The 18,495-nt window shown below is 36.4% G+C and overlaps 1 protein-coding gene across 2 annotated transcripts in view; it reads left to right on the top strand.

Annotated features, from left to right (window-relative positions):
• The first annotated feature begins 6,094 nt into the window (after positions 1-6,094).
• Positions 6,095-18,495, top strand: part of LOC106078423 (homeobox protein Hox-A13-like) — a 135,626-nt gene continuing 123,225 nt past the window's right edge. For both annotated transcript variants that reach the window (XM_056004131.1, XM_056004128.1), the window contains exon 1: positions 6,095-7,080. The gene's annotated coding sequence lies outside the window, so the exon portion shown is untranslated. The remainder of the gene's footprint in view (positions 7,081-18,495) is intronic.

Raw genomic sequence — 18,495 nt, 5'->3', positions numbered from 1 at the left:
AGAACGGAGTATTCGTCTTCGGGTATTTCCGCATTCCTTAAATAGTTTTAATAAATTAATGTTCATGAACATTTTGCGCATCGTCTTCTAAGTCTAGATCTAAAAGCCTATCATTTGGAATATTATAAAGAGGACATTACACTCTCTATAAATTGTATAATTGAGGAAATGTCTTTTAGCAATGCTGAAACTTAATTGTAATGTTATAAAGCTTGTAGCACAAAATAATTATCCTTTAGTTGACCTTAGTGATCTTTCCATAAGTAACCTTTGATATTGTTTATTTTATCTATTTATTTCAAAATATTGAACGATACTTGTCTTTCCGCGTGTCAATATCGCTTTACCTTCTTTTTCTGTATTTGTTTGCTTGAACAACGTATACCGAAACTTATAAATAAAAATTTATCTTTCTCTTAATATATGGGCCCAATTTCCTTACTTTTAAGGCACTCAACAGCCTCTACAATTTTACTGTGTGAGAAAGTAGAAACCATCCACTAATTAAGCGATTTTTCTTACGCAACATTACTTGAATATTCTGGTGTGGGCGTCTTTGAATAGAATTATGTCTTCTTGAAAAAAGCAAGGGGCTTACCAATATATATATATAATAATCTTTATTGTCCGTAAGGAAATTTGTCTTACAATTTGTGCATTACACCAAGCAAAAACATTATAACTATAAGAAACCAAAGTGTACATTCACACCAGACTCACTCATAATTTACATGTGACAAAGTTTATACCAGATTGTTCTTATTTAATGATTTGATTGCCAGGGGAACAAAAGAGTGTTTGTGTCTGTTTGTCTTTGCTATCGGTGTCTTGTATCTCTTTTGTGATGGTAAAATCACAAAATCCTGACCCAAAGGGTGATTTTTTTTTTATTTCTAGAATCTTTTTAGCTTTTTTATGAATGTTTGACTAAAACAGCTGCCTCAATGTATATACCTCACAGATCTGTACGATGTGGCGACGAGCTATTGGTATAAAACTGCCTATAGGTTGTGACGTTGCAGGTCAATGTTGAGGCCTTCTAAAATGAATGGTGTCGATATGACCCGCTTGACTATATTATATTCAAATTGTAGTATGTTGTGTTTAAGTCTCTGGTTTAAGTGGCTTGTAGTCTATTTAAAACGTATCGTTGTAAGTGGCTGAAATTAAAAAAAAAAAAATCAACTTTTGCACCGAAGCTAAAGGTCGCGTCTCTGGGCTTGGGTTCTTGAGCATAAGAAATTAACATTTTTTAAATTATTTTTTTTTTACAATCTTGTTTCCATTTGAATATCTTAACTCCCCCTGTCCCCCTCTCCACCCGAATTAAAAAAAAAAACTTTATAAAGTAGGTTTCTGAAACAAAATATTTGGTAAACAAATGTCTATGTTATGAACTGTAGGTGAAATTTTTAAGGAAATTTTTCAGGAAATTATCAGGAAAAAGTATTTTAAGCGGTCTCCTAATTAATAACATTCTAACCATCTATTTCTACCTAATCATCATACAATGATGGCTACTTGGTGATAGAGTATGCGCTTCGGACTGTCGACTTGATAGTCCCCCGGGTTCGAACCTTGGCCGCTCTCTGCCGTCCTTCAGAAGGTATTGACTAGCACGAAGGAATGTCTGAAACTCAGAGAACTAGACAAAACAATGAGCAGGGCCGGGTTTAGACTTGATAAGGTCCTAAGCTGTTGGAGATATGATGTCCACTTTTAAATCGAACTCCCCAATTGACTTAACGGACCTCATTCACCAATTGTAAACAAACAACATTTAGCCTCGGGATTCTCTATCTCTTCTATACAAATTACAATCTAATTTTTAATACACAGTGGCTATCACGCGACAGTTTTTTTTCTTTGTTTTATTAATATTATCACGTGACTAAATGTTGTTTGTTTGCGATTGGTGAATGAGGTCCGTTGGAAAATAACAATGGAACCTTTTCGGGTGTCTAGCTTATATCTGCTTGGATCATTCCAAGACTGAAATTTGTTCAGACAGGCAGATGGAAGCAAGTTTCCATACCCCTATAGTTCCAAAAGTCATAAACTCAACACTTAGGACAAGCTTCCATAGGCCTAGAGTTTCAAGAGTCTTAGACTCAACTCCTTGACAAGTCTCCATAGGCCTAGAGTTCCAAGAGTCTTAGACTCAACTATTAAGACAAGCTTCCATAGGCCTAGAGTTCCAAGAGTCTTAGACTCAACTATTAAGACAAGCTTCCATAGGCCTAGAGTTTCAAGAGTCTTAGACTAGACTATTAAGACAAGCTTCCATAGGCCTAGAGTTTCAAGAGTCTTAGACTCAACTCTTTGGACAAGCTTCCATAGGCCTAGAGTTTCAATAGTCTTTGACTCAACACTTAAGACAAGCTTCCATAGGCCTAGAGTTCCAAGAGTCTTAGACTCAACTATTAAGAGAAGCTTCCATAGGCCTAGAGTTTCAAGAGTCTTAGACTCAACTATTAAGAGAAGCTTCCATAGGCCTAGAGTTCCAAGAGTCTTAGACTCAACTATTAAGACAAGCTTCCATAGGCCTAGAGTTTCAAGAGACTTAGACTCAACTATTAAGACAAGCTTCCATAGGCCTAGAGTTTCAATAGTCTTAGACTCAACTCTTTGGACAAGCTTCCACAGGCCTAGAGTTCCAAGAGTCTTAGACTCAACTCTTAAGACAAGCTTCCATAGGCCTAGAGTTCCAAGAGTCTTAGACTCAACTATTAAGAGAAGCTTCCATAGGCCTAGAGTTTCAAGAGTCTTAGACTCAACTATTAAGACAAGCTTCCATAGGCCTAGAGTTTCAAGAGTCTTAGACTCAACTATTAAGAGAAGCTTCCATAGGCCTAGAGTTCCAAGAGTCTTAGACTCAACTATTAAGACAAGCTTCCATAGGCCTAGAGTTTCAAGAGTCTTAGACTCAACTATTAAGAGAAGCTTCCATAGGCCTAGAGTTTCAAGAGTCTTAGACTCAACTATTAAGAGAAGCTTCCATAGGCCTAGAGTTCCAAGAGTCTTAGACTCAACTATTAAGACAAGCTTCCATAGGCCTAGAGTTTCAAGAGTCTTAGACTCAACTATTAAGAGAAGCTTCCATAGGCCTAGAGTTTCAAGAGTCTTAGACTCAACTATTAAGAGAAGCTTCCATAGGCCTAGAGTTCCAAGAGTCTTAGACTCAACTATTAAGAGAAGCTTCCATAGGCCTAGAGTTTCAAGAGTCTTAGACTCGACTTTTAGGACAATATCGAAATAATACGAAGAATGTCGCTTATACGTAAATCCAACTATGACGATTGGTTAAAGACTCCGTGCCTAAAGACGACAAATTATATTTAAAAAAAAAATGCTATGATCACTAAGCCGCCAGCTCAGTGCTGGCGGGGAATTTAGTGGCGGTTTAGTGAGGACCTATACTTAAGCGTGTAGCCATAGTCTTTAAAAAACAACATCATGTGCTTCCCAGTAGTGCGAATGTGTATCCAGTTGTACACACGTGTGCTGTTGATCTCATCTTGTGTTCGCTAATGTGTCCATTCCTTCTCCCTCCGCCCCCCCTCTCGTCCTTGTATTATAATTGCATGCATCCTTCTACCCTTACATACATGTGTGTGTGCGCGCGCGTGTGTGGGTGGCTCTAAACTAACGTTCAACTCGAGTAAAGTTCTTGCGCCCCTGCGCGCTCGGTCTTCGTGTGTTTCCCTCCCAATCTAACATTTCCTAATTCACCATCTTCGCGTCCTAGCGGTATGCGTGCGTCTTTACCTCCAAGCTAGTTTAAAGAAGAAGCAAAAAACACAAAAAAACACTCGCACACTGCGCAAACACGCACACGCTTACAGCACACACATATACACACACACAGTCCTCCCCCCCCACACACACACACGTGGGTTTACACGTTAACCCACACATAGATCTTGATGTAAAAGGGGGGAAAAAATGCATGAGGGTACGCTGAGAAACTCGAAGAGCTAATTTTGTGTACCTTCCATCTTTCTTCTCTCTCTCTTTCTCTCTCTCTCTCTCTCTCTCTCTCTCTCTTCTCTTTCTCTATGTTAAAAAAAATAAGAGGCGGAGCCTAGATTCGGCCATGGCCACGCCCACTTTCTTCCCCCCCCCACTAGATCTAATCATTGAATCGGAGGAAACAGTCCTGCTCTCTTGCGTTGAGGCTTTTTTCTCTCTCTCTCTCTCTCCCCCCTTCTTTTTTTTTTCCCCCTCGACATTTGGACAGACGTTGGCTTTACATCGCGAGAAGGGGGGGACGAGGTGGTGGGCCAGTAAAATTCTTTAAGGGGCCCTGTCGATCAAGGGGTCCTATACCTTCCCCGGCCACGTACCCTCCCCCTTTTTGAAAACAGATAGAGACAGAACTGGATCGATAGCTTGACTTCGAAACCCTTTTCACACAAGTCTTTGGGGCAGAGGACTTAGGGCGTTTTGTCATTACAAAGGGCTGAAGTTGGAGACATGTAGATCTAGCTTATTAAGTAGAAAAAAAATGAACGGGCCTGATCACGTGATCTTGTAAGAATGTGATTTACAATTTAACTAAATTAAAAAAAAAATTCACAATTTTTTTTTTTACCACAAAGCGCAAGTGCTACAAAGGTATGGGATGGCTGCCTGGTGGTGCGGTTTGCGCGCTGGACTGTCGTTCAGATTTATCGATGGTCGAGGGTTCAAACCCTGCCCGCTCCCATCCCCCGTCGTCCTGCGGGAGGTTTGGACTAGGAAGTAAACTATCTTCAACTCTGAAGGAACATCCGAAACATGTCAAACATTTTACTAACAAGGTAGTCAGAGTTATAAATACAAACATATAAAACAGCTAAACGTAGACATCATATAAATGATAAGCACATTCCAGCAATGTGTCTCTCTCTCTCTTTCTCTTATTTTCTCTATCCATCCCTCACTATTCAGCTTCACTCCTGTCCAAAGTCACTTCTCAACATCTTCACTTCTCTCCAAGGTTACTTCTTTCCGAGGTCATTGCTCTCCAAGGTCACTTCTCTCCAAGGCCATGTCTCTCCAAAGTCGCTTTTCTTCAAGGTCATTGCTCCCATTCACTTCTCTCTAAGGTCGTTTCTCTCCAAAGTCACTTCTCTCCGAGGTCATTTCTCTACTTCACTTCTCTCGATGGTCATTTCTCTCCAAAGTCACTTCTCTCCAAGTTCTCTCCAAGTTCTCTTCTCTCCAAGGTCATTTCTCTCCAAGTTCTCTTCTCTCCATTTCTCCTCCCTTCTCCTAGCATTCTTTGTCAACCAAATTATAATGACAACTCGGCCACCGCGTGTGTGTGTGGCTTATAGTTTCTCCTTGTAAACATATTAATTTAATAATGACTGTTTGGCGCATCACATCTTTTCAATGTATACCAGGGCCATATTTAGTCTTGAAAATGCCCTAAGCCATTTGAAATATGAGGCGCTTTTGGGGCACTGTATAACTCTATATTTTAAATGTCAACGCTAAATATTTCCTGGGAGCCCTAAGCTATACTTCGTATTATCTAATTGTAAATCCGGCCCTGATTTATACTATTAAAATGTATCGTCCATTTACATGGGCTTTTAGAAGTTTATAGAAATCCCACAAAAATCTTTTTTTTTAAAGCCCACGTTACTCCCTCAATATCTTTTGCGCCCTGACCAACTTTGCGCCCTCAATAGCTTTGCGTCCTCAATAACTTTGCGTCCTCAATAACTTTGCGCCCTCACTAACTTTGCGCCCTGCACTTATCGATTCCTACCTTGACTCCCTCCAGAACCAAGAACCCGATCTTATCGATTTTCTACTTCACTCCCTTTTGTAAGTCGGCTCCCTGTGTCCTCAATGTTCGGGCTATACGTTATCAACTCGGCGCCCTCCATCGCCCCTGATTCTTGACCCTACTACCTCCAGAAATCGGCGCCCCTTTTCCTCGATTTTTTAACACCCTCACGCCACACTCTCCCCTCTTTCTGCCGTCTCCTGTATCCGAAAGAACATTTTTACTTTTAAACTTTAAAAAAAAAACACAACTTTCGGCTGCCGCCATGTTGAATAAATTTTCATTCTTAATTTCACGTTGTACAGCGGAGGGTCAAAATACTGTAGAGCCCTCAGCAGTAGATAAAAAAGCAATGCGATAGTGTACATTTGTAGTAGGTAGCCACGTGGAATGTAGCAGTAGGTAGCTACTATGACACATAGTAATGTCAATATGACATTTAGTAATGTCACTAGTGCGTGTTACACACTCAGTTGGTAAACATTGTATTTAATATGTGCAGATTTCTCGTAACGCAAACATATTATTTATCGGCATCGATTCCATAATATGTCGGTATATCAGTATAAAATATAACTAAATTTATATTTAAAGAATGTTTATGTCAGTGGATCGAATACGCAGACAGAAAACAAAATATTAGCCTACAAAATCAGTTTAGTTTCCAGAGTTTCTTTTATTTTTAATTGCGTACGGCGTAAGATGCATTATATATTTTGTATAATGTACAGCTGAATAGATGTGGATCCTTGTATAACAAGTGTTTCAAAAAAGTTGGATTAGACATTCTGCTGTTGTTAATGTGTGTGTGTGTGTGTGCAGTTAAGATAACTCTCACGCCACGAGCCTATGTGTTGCATTACCTTCTCGTGTGTTGCTGGCAACGGATCCGACTTTTTAAACTACCGCTAGAACGAAACAAAGTAAAATATTCCGATGACGTGATGGAAAAATGAGGAAGAAAGTGCATAAATTAAAATCAACTTCTAGATGTAGAGGCCAGACTACAAGGAGCTACTAACATAAGTGTTAGCAGGCCACAAAAAGATTCATCAACTTCAGCATCAACTTAATTATCAACTTCATCATTAGCGACATCATCAGTCTTTCGTTTACGGTGTTTCTTTTACACTATTAGATCTAAATTCTTTCTCTCCATCTTATAGAACCAATCAACGCCTCTGGAATTAAAAGAGAGAGAAAGAGAGAGGGAGAGAGAGAGAGAGAAAATAAGAAACCCCAACATTGGATTGTAAAATTTGTTTTACTGTGGATGCTAAGGATTGGATATCCGGAAGGTAGGTCTAACTATAAATCTTTATGAGCGAGATTAACTAGGGTTTGATTAGCGTTGGGGTGGTGGGACTCCCCGTAACGATGCCGTATTATGTCAGGGCTTGTTACATCTTGTTTTGTGGCGCCCCGACTTTCCTTGCTGTTAAGTTAATGTTAATAATTGTTCTACGCACATACTAAACGTTTAACGACGTCTGCTGTTTTAGTGTTGGATTATAGACTTAGGACTAGTAAACTGTGAGAGTTAAGAGTTCCAGTCTAATTGAACAGAGGCGACTTGGCTTTTAATAATCGGAGATCAACACATTGTGTGAATGTAATGTGTAACTATGGCCCCTGTATAGCTGTGTGGTTTATATTACTGGCTGTGCCAATTGGATAGTTGATATTATAAGCTGTTATTGGTTGACAATACTAGATGTATGTGTTTGATACTTGTAGGTGTGTTTGATTGATATTATCTGGTGTGTGTGATTGATATTATTTGGTGTATGAGATTGATATTATTTGGTGTATGAGATTGATATTATTTGGTGTATGAGATTGATATTATTTGGTGTGTGTGATTGATATTATTTGGTGTGTGTGTAATTGATATTATTTGTGGTGTGTGATTGATATTATTTGGTGTGTGTGTGATTGATATTATTTGGGGTGTGTGATTGATATTATTTGGTGTATTTGATTGATATATATACACAATATATACACAATATATACACAATATATACACAATATATACACAATATATACACAAATATACACAATATATACACAATATATACACAATATAATACACAATATAATACACAATATATACACAATATATACACAATATATACACAATATATACACAATATATACACAATATAATACACAATATATACACAATATATACACAATATATACACAATATAATACACAATATATACACAATATATACACAATATATACACAACATATAGGTGTATTTTGTTTATATTATTTGTTGTGTGTAAATGACATTATTTGGTTTGTGTGATTGATATTATTTGGTGTGTGGTTAATTTTATTTGGTGTGTGTAATTCATATTATGATGTGTGATTGATATTATTTTGTGTTTGTGATTGATATTATTCGGTTTGTCTGGCTGATTTTATTTGGTGAAAATAGTTAATCAATGATCCCAATATGTATCAAACCTGACCTCTATAGTTCAAACTACTCTTCCGAAATCTCAAATTCTTAATTACATTTCATTAATAATAATATAAAATTCAAGACTAAGTAACAATAAAATATAAAAACAACAGAAGATGATGTCAAATATTTTATATAAAACAGATTCAGAGATTGTTATTAACAAACATTTTAATAATACATCTGGTTGCAGTTATTAGCAACTAAATATCAAGGTTTTTAATGCATTATGCAAAAACATTGAGACCTATATAATCTCAAACAAAATAGAAACACTTTATAAGGCCGAAAAGGAAAGAATGGAACAAATGTTAGAAGCATAAAATTTACAATTATAAATAGAAATGAAATATGAATTTCTTGATGATTTTTCTGCATTGGAATCGAACACATAATTAATTATTTTTAGAAAAAATAAGAATTATTTTTTTTTACTACGATTGGTGTACTTACAACGCAAATACTTATTAAATATTTCAAACAACCTTATTTTTTTTTTAGTTATGGTCCAAAACCTTAGTTTCTAACCCATATCATCTTTCTCTATTTCTCATCATGCAATAAAATTAGACATTTTAAACGGTCTAGATACTAGAATGTCTATTAAACAGTGTTTGGATAATAAAACAATAATACATATATGAATCTATGCTGGACCAGGGTTTCTTACTTTCTAATATGAATGAATACATAGTGGTACCGTGTTGCCTATATGCACATTGTTTTCCATTTCAATTGTGCTAATCATTTCATTCATTTTTTTGGTTAGCAGATTCGTGCATAAAAGTGAGCGTCTTTGCTTAACATAATATAATTATCCACTTCTCCATTACCAATGGAAGCTAGTTCAGTTTACGTTTTTGCCCAGTTCTTGTAAAATTCAGAACACTAAGTACTGTAAGCCTGCAGAGAATGGGAAACACTATTGAAACATTTTATATTGCATATTAGAGACATAACTTCAAAAGAGGGGACAATGGTGATACGCGTATCCTTGTATCAATCTAGTCATGCATGTTAAACTTTGCTAAGTTGTTGATTCTCCTGGCTGACTCTGTGCTCTAGTGATACTAGGGAAGAAGGAGCGTTTGTGCGAATTGGTCCTAGCATATGGAGTAACAAATGTGTCTCTATCTTTGTGTCTTTCTGAGTATTTTATAAGGTTTTGATTTTGTATTTGAAGATTATGGCTCATTGTTTTTTGTGTAATTACTACTTGACTTTTTAGTCTTCTGTCCTCAAATGTCTTTAAATTTAGTGATTTTACTAAAGGTGTTAATCAACTATGATAATTCGTTTGTTATAAATCTTACGACTCCATTTTGAGTCTGTTCTTGATTTTTTGAAATATTTTCTTCAGTTGAGGGGGTCCTAAACAGAGGCATTCTAGTTTTAAGTTCTGGTTTCATTTATAAAACTTACTTTTAATAAACACTAACGCTTTGATTGTTTTTTTACTACTTCAAAACATTTTTAATTAATAAAGTTAATTAATGAGAAAATAAAAACTTTTGAAACTTTGAGTTTTACAAATAGTAGTTTAGAGTATTTAAGAATTTTTTTTTTCTAAAATATTATAGTAATTTTAACATATATGAGGTAAATGAATTTTTAACATCTATATTTATATTTGAATATTATTTTGAAAACCACAAAAGTATAAAAAAAAATTATTGATAAACCTAAAAGATTTATTATTTAATGTAATAGTGACCAATACTTAAAACTTTGTAATTAGGGCTAAATATTTAAAATATTTATAATCTGTTTCTAAGAAATTATGAATGTAAATTTTATTATAAAAAATATTTTTAAAAATTTAACACAAAAAAAATATTTCGGTTCCCCCACCTTTTTTTCCCCACTTTTTTAAGAACCATCAAAAATTCAAAATAAAAATTTAAAATAATATCACCATAATAAAGTAACAATAGCTTATTGCATGTAATTTTTAAATTTTTTTTTTTAGTTTAGTTACAAAAATATAAACATTTTTTTCAATTCCTCCAGTAAGACATTACAAGAAAGAAATTACACTATATGCTACAAAAGCCGATCAGTATTTCAAAACGTTTTCAAATACAAGGCAGTCTTGGTTATTGTATAACATTGTAGCATACACGTGTGTATCTCTAGCAGGCCACAGAGTAGTAACAAACAATATAGTTGTAAGTAATAAACTGAAAGCATAGCACTATGTACAATTTACCTCAGAGAAGCAAAAAATCATTGCAACTAGACACATCAGTGAACTGTGCATCACTCATGTCATGATTGTAAACAACAAACACACTATTATCCTTTATCATAACTGTAAACAAAAAGAACAAATGTTATTTTAAGAGTAATTGTAACCATTACTGTTTTATTTTTGGTTGTTGTATTTTTGTTTAACGTTGTCATAGCATCTATTGTAGCAAGTAAATACAGGCCATTACTACTATAAGTACAAAGGATATAATAATATACAAATACAAAGTACAAATGATATAATAACATACAAATACAAATACAAATACATAATTTGTTCAATGAGACACTCGAAACAATGACAAATCATTTAAAGGAATAATCATATGAGAAAGATTGAACTTCAACTTCATAGCAGCTTGAGAACTAATATCTTTTTTAAAAATAATAAATACATATTTTTAAAGCACTGCTTAGTAGCTCGATAGATAGTGACTCTTAAGACCTTCTATAAACTGTACGGGGTATTCCTCTTACTACGATTCTTTGAAAGCCCCCCCCCCCCTGAGTTGTGAGAGGACCAATGCAGCATCACCACAGCAACATCACAGCGTCATCACAGCAACATTACATTATCATCACACAGCACCATCACATCATCATCACAGCATCATCACAACAACATCACAGCGTCATCACAGCGTCATCACAGCGTCATCACAACATCACCACAGCATCATCACATCATCATCACAGCATCATCACAGCATTATCACAGCGTCCCCACAGCATCATCACAGCATCATCACAGCATTATCACAGCATCATCACAGCATCATCACAGCATCACCACAGCATCATCACAGCATCATCACAGTTAGTGATGTTATAACAATAAACAATGCTTGCGTTATATCAATTGTAAACATTAGCTCGCCATCTATCCATCAATCGTTGAATCAGTCAAGTAATCAATCAATTATTAAATAAAACAATTGTTCAATTGATCAACCAATCAATTAATTAACCAAACGATCCGTCATCTATTTTTACCAATCGATGAATCAATCAATTAATCCAATTGTTCCATAAATCAGTCTAAACTTTTTTTACCGAAATTTCTCAGTAACATGATAGAAAAATTCACCAAATCAAAATCTCTTTGGATTTAATAATAATAATAATAATAATAATATACCCCATTGTCATATCAACTGAGGGGATAATAACAACTGACCTCACAGATACCGTCAAGGCCCTTGGCATTCCTAGGAACATTCTCGTTGCCTGTCAGAGGGCGGTACTTCTGCAGACCTGCCACATCACCAGAAAATTCCACAGTGGAAACTGATAAAGGGATTACGATGAATTTTGTTTCCCTTTAACGAAACTAGACCCTTGCTTCGCCAGAGAATGTATAATAATAATAATAATAATAACAATAATAATAACAATAAAGGGACTACGATGAATTTTGTTTCCCTTTAACGAAACTCGACCCTGGCTTCGCCAGAGAATGAATACTCGTTCTTTTATAATAATAATAATAATAATAATAATAATAATAATAATAATAATAATAATAATAATTATCCGTAAGATAATTTGTTTTACAATTGTGCATTTAAAAAAAAAAACAAAAAAAAAACAACATTTAGGTAAATGATCTTGGCCAATACTGTAATTAATTATTACTAGTGAAACCTTCTCCCAAATACCAGTTCGAACCCCCCCCCCCCCCACTTTTTTTTTTCACACAATAGATTTTCACAGAGCGTTTTAAACACGTGACAAGCACATGGAAGACACACAATAACAAACATGGAAAATAAAAATTATCTCATTTATGAGAATTATTAAAATAATAGTGAGTAACAATCTAATAACTTCATTAATTACGGTTCACCTTATTTATAACTTGTAATTGATATTGAAAACCTCTTCATGATTAAATTTTTAGTAGCGATATAGTGCAGATTTGCTAAACATGGTGCTGGTTTACAACAGAATATCTATAGAGTAATTGACAAACCATGAATTTTTTCTTTTTTTTTTGACGATGAAAAGCTACTGAATTTAAAAAAAAAAGGAAATAGAGCAATTGTCAACAAACCAGAATTTTTTTCCTTCTACCTTCGTTCTGCCATCTTCTACTCACGTAGAGACAACATTTTGTCACGTGATAATATTGATAAAAACAACGAAAACAAAAACTGTCACGTGGTAGCCATTGTGTGTTAAAAATGTGATCGCCATTTTTTATAGATGAGATAGAATATCACGTGGCTAAATGTTGTTTGTTTACAATTGGTGAATGAGGTCCACTACCTTAAGTTGAAAAAAAAAAACAAACAAAAACACAAGTATCAATAAAAATATTATAAATACTCTATGGTGTATACTGCATACCCTGTCCCATGGGCATAGGTTTGTCTTTCTTGTCTAGTAGTCGTGTTTGTATGTATAAGAAATTGTTTGTATTAGGGCAGGTTTTGTTGTCGAGAATAATGTGGTTGTTACGTCCCATTTAGTTATCGTAGTAGTTCTTGTAGCGGATTGAGCTGTGTAGCTTTAGGTTCTGTTTGCGCTACAGCTCTCACTATTTCCCCGTTTTAACGGGTGTTGGGCTTGGGGCTACAACGGAGTATGTTGTTTGGGGCTGGCCCTTGTAGCCGTGACTGGCCCTTGATTAGTTTGTAGCCCTGTTGTAGTATTTGGCAGCCACCGGGACGTGTGGCCGAAATTGAGTGTGCGCGCGTGAGGTGCGGTCTTGAGTGTAATTAATAATGCATTAGCTTATTATCGGATGAATTGTACACATTCTGACTATAAATTATTTATATTTGGTATTAAATATTGTTATTGTTCAACGATCGTTGACCACTTACTTGCAGTTCGGTTATTGGGCAACGTGGTTTGTTGTTCTTTAATTAATACATTGGCCTGCTGAGGTGTGGAACCCATTTCATTTTATCATCCCCTAGCCCAGGGGTTCTCAACCTGTGGGTCGCGACCCCTTCGGGGGTCGATTGATGATTTGCCTTGGGTCGCCTAAGACCATCGAAAATATGGATTGTTATTGTCTACTCTTGTATTGCTGTGTGTGTGTAAGGGGGGGGAGGGGTCGCGGCAAAGTGAGGAATTGTAAAAGGGGGTCGCCGAGCTTAAAAGGTTGAGAACCGCTGCCCTAGCCCTAGATAAACCCATAAAACCCACCTTGATATACCCCCTTTGTTACACTGTATTAATATACACTCTGATATTAGTTATAGTCATTCTACGACTGAAGGAGGCCAATATATATATAGATATAGATATGTAAAGAAATAGGTGCCGGTACTCAAGGGATGGATTGCCTAACTTTTTAACTACTAAATAAATTACTAATAAACGTTAAAATACAAGAAAAATAATATTTTTTCCCCACATTGAAAAAGGTGCCGGTAAGCCAAAGTCACACACAAAAAAAAGGGACTGTATATATGCAGGGCCGGTCCTAACAAATACGGGACCCTATGCGAAACGGATTGCAGGGGTCCAGTCTAAATAGGAATATGGATAATAAATGAACATTAAGATTGTGTATTAGAAAATTAATCTCTCTTTGCATTTGATTCATTCTTTACCGAGTACAATATAACGATCAAGTTAACTTTACGAGCCTTGCGTGTAGCGAAGTCCTACAGTAGGCCTATATCATCACATTTCTGTTTCCTACATAGATCACGCTCAAAAGCAACAGCAAGCATTGCCAAATTGTTCAATCTATCTTCGTGAATTGTTGACCTCAAAAAATTTAAATAACACTCCAGTATGACAATTTTGTCTATTTTTCAGGAGGTTTTTATGATTTCAGGAGATTTCCATGAATCCTTGTAAAATAAAGACGCCACGGAAAACACTGTAATATAAGTTAAATTTAATTATATACACATAGAATTACCGCGGGGCCTATAAAAGTGCGGGGTCCACTGCGGTTTCATAGGCTGCAGTGGCCTAAGACCGGCCCTGTATATATGTGTATGCAACGGATTAACACAGAATTCCTATGAAATCTATTTGTTTATATGATTATATGTTATCTTCTTATCTTATATGTTGTACGCATCTAGTCCCTAACAATGTACAGATCTGGTCTTTGACGACTCGCAAATAGAGTTGTGCATTTAATGTGCACACTAGTTTGTCTAGAAGCGCGGTGTCTGAATGATAATGAGCTTGGCTTTTGAAATGGGCATCCCAGATTCAAATCCTGGCGAATATTACTTTATTACTAAACATTTAAACAAGTGTTTAATCATTGTCTTCAAAGATACTGGATCAGTTTTAAAAATGTCTATAACATTTTCAATTTTTTTAATTATTATTTTTAAACAAGTATTTAATTATTGTCTTAAAATATGCTGGATCAGTTTTAAAAATGTCTGTGACATTTTCAATTTTTCAATTATTATTTTTAATGATCACAAGACTATTATAGACTAGTCAAAATATCACTTCTTGCAAGAGTCCCATTATGTGATTTGTTTTGTATATGTTGTGATATAACTAGTGAACTTTTTGGAAGTCAATAAACTATTTGGTAGAATCTGCTATTGGTCTGTGTTTGAGTATGTTTCCTATTATTCGTTGTGTCCATATATACACAATTATGTGTGTTGCATTCATGTATACACAATTCTGAGTGTTGCATTCATATATACACAATTATCTTATCTTATCTTATATAATACAGACGTTACTTCAAAAAAGAAGATGATTACGTCCTACGCGTCATGCATTTAGTCATGCATATTAACCAATGACTTAAATTCTCCCAAGTCACTGGTTTTCCTGGCTAGCTCAGGCAACCCATTCCATGCTCAAATAGCACTAGGGAAGAAGGAGTATTTGTACAAATTTGTCCTAGCATATGGGACGAGGAATGTGCCTTTATCTTTGTGTCTTTCAGAGTATTTTATTAAATTTTGTATTTGAAGATTATGGTTCAGTGTTCTATGTATAATTGCTACTTTACTTTTGAGTCTTCTGTTCTGAAGGCTTTCTAAATTTAGTGATTTTACTAAAGGTGTTACTCTAGTCAAATATTCATTTGTTATGAATCTCACTGCTCTATTTTGTGTCTGTTCCAGTTTCTTAATGTTTTCTTGAGTTGAGGGGTCCCAAACGGAGGATGCATATTCTATTATTGGACTAACCAAGGTTAATTCGCTGTGCCGCGTTGATAAATAAACAATTCGGTGTGTCACATTCATTATACACAATCCGGTGTGTCGCTTTGATAAATACACAGTTCGGTGTCTCGCATTCATGCACGTTTCAGTAAGTCACAATCATAAATACACATTTCGGTGTGTCGCATTGATAAATAATTAATTCAGAGACCTATTCACAATACACCTCGGTGTGTCACATTAATAATACACGATTCAGTGTGTCTTAAATATGTACAAGTCATTAAGCTGCAATCCTAATCACATTACTGAATGTGTCACATTTGAACTCTTAACACACACAAAGCAATATATCCGGAAATGTTTAAGTCGGCTATGTTTAAAGGTTAATGGAAATTCATTAGATATGAAGGAAAATATTTAAAAATTAACAAAGCTTGAAGAGTGCACATTAAATCGAGTTCAAGTCTGTTGAATTTATCATTACACTAAACCAATTGCCCAAATCTGTTTAAACGTAGGCAAGAATCTTTCCTGACATTATAATTTCACCAACACAAAGAGCTCAGATTATCGAGGTCATAGATCTTACAAATCAGGGACTTTAATAGAGCAGTGATGCCATTGTTGGGCTTAATTTCTACGCGGACTTATGTCGACACTATTTGTTGTGCGTAATTCGCCTGGCGGATAAATACATCATACATCATGATCACGTGAGCTTGTCGAATAGTCCGAACATAAACGGACGAGATTTGAACAGCGGGGCCGCTGTAAGAGACCACTGCTGCAAGGCTGTACGTTGCCAGGGGGGAGGCAGGTTTGGACTAAGATAGATGGGTATTAAGCTCTTATTGTTCTAATACAGAAATTCAAAGTCTGGTGCTGTCTGGTTAATTCGCCCGGGTCTTTCTCTCGCCCCCCATTCAATGGACGCCATTGTCTTCGTACACCAACATTATTGCATCTGAATTGTATTTTTTTTTTCCCTCAGCGACATCGGCGGAGATCGATGGAAGGGTATGGTTGCAAATGTGACATGGAAAATGAAGTTGGGATAGGGAGATGGGGGGGGGCGGGGGCGGCGGGAGATGGGGGTCGCAGTTTACCTGTAAGCTTGAATCCGTCAAGTTAGCCTGTCGCCCAGATGCAGCCATAAATTGTAATCGATACCCCGCAGTGGCACTGCATTGACGGGAATCGATACGGAAGGCGTTGGAATTCTAAAATACTGTTTTTTTTTAAATAGATGCATAGGTGTAGTCTTAATGGGGAGCACTGTGGGTAGACAGCAAGTGCGCGCTAAGAGGCGTTATCCATTGCTAGTGAAAGAGGAGGCTGTCAAATACAAAGGAAGTGTGTGTGTGGGGGGGGGGGGGGGAGAGATAGAGGTGATACAAGAGGTTGAAAAAAAAATGTTGTTTTTTTTTAATGAGTAAACATCTAGAAGGCTGATATCCGGAAATGTTCAAGTCAGCCATAATTAGTGGTTAAAGGACATTGCGTATATATGAAGGGAACTATTGAAAACGTAACATAGCTTGAAGAGAGTGTGATATTGTTTAAATTGAAGCGTGCACATTAAATCACTTGTTTAATATTTAATGTAACAGCAGCACATGAAAGTAGATATCCTTCAGAGACGCTGGAGATGGATAGATCACACTCTTGGCAAGCCTCTAACCTGGAACCCCCAAGGAAAGAGGAAGAGGGGACGGCCCAGGAATACATGGCGCCGCGATTTGGAAGCAGATGCCAAGCAATGGGCAAGTCGTGGGTACAGTTGGAGAGACTCGCCCAAAACCGAGACGCCTGGAAGAAGCTGGTTGGTGACCTATGCCCAGAAGGGACCACAGACCAATTTAACCAAATAGTTAATTAACTAGTTGTTGTTAATTGATTTTGATTCATTAGAAAGGAGATGAATCTTGCCGTATTGTGATATATTACAGCAATTCTGCAGTTGTTTTCCTTATAAAAGCTTTGTTTTTTTTTTGTTTTTTTTTTAAAGTACGCACGAAAGTTTGGTGGACTCAGGAATTTCAAACTCCAGTCTTGACCGGGACCCCTCGTTTCGGAGGCCAAGTGTTTTATCACTCAGCCACCCCATCACCAATGAGTCCAATAAATAATGTCTGAGAAAATTGTAATAAACATTCGCTTCCATTGCGTGGAAAAAAAAAAAGGTGTTTACATAATTTATGAATTTTTAAAAGTACATAGTAAAGTCATCTTGAAATGTTTATAAAGTTCCACTTTCAGACTTTGCGATCAATAAGACAGATGATGTAAAGGTCATCTCTTTATGTGGCCCACGGTTAACGAGGGTATTAAGTGGCCAGCACAACGACCAGCCTCTTTTTTTCCTTTTCTCCAACTAATGTCACGTACCCATTATAGCTGGGTGGACTCAGAGCCTCCCAAAGATCTTAAAGTCTAAAATCCCTGTTTTCACCAGGATTCGAACCCAGAACCTCGGTTCGAAAGACAAGCGCTTGACCGCTTATCCACCGCGCCTTTTACCAAGTAGTAAAATCAGGAGTCGGAGATTCACGACGTTTTCAAACGGCTACTTCCTACAGTGCACAAATATACGTCCAGTCTCGAGGTAAACCTCTCTAGTCATATAAGAGTAACTTTAGGTCAAGACAAGAGAATGATCACAAGAAACGGTGCATTGCCATGACAGAGTTCAAAAGACTGACTCTGGAGTGGTCAGCGTGATGCTTCTTGTGGTCAAGGTGTCATAAACCAGGTAAAGATCGAATCCTGGAGAGTGGCCAGGACTAGCGTCATTGAAGTATACCTCCTTTCAATAGACCAGCACCATCTGGCAGGCTACCATTGTAAACACTTCGGACAATAACAAACAC

This window comes from Biomphalaria glabrata, chromosome 11, assembly GCF_947242115.1.
Source record: "Biomphalaria glabrata chromosome 11, xgBioGlab47.1, whole genome shotgun sequence".
Taxonomy (NCBI): Eukaryota; Metazoa; Mollusca; class Gastropoda; family Planorbidae; genus Biomphalaria; species Biomphalaria glabrata.
This window is presented reverse-complemented; position numbering and strand designations above follow the sequence as displayed.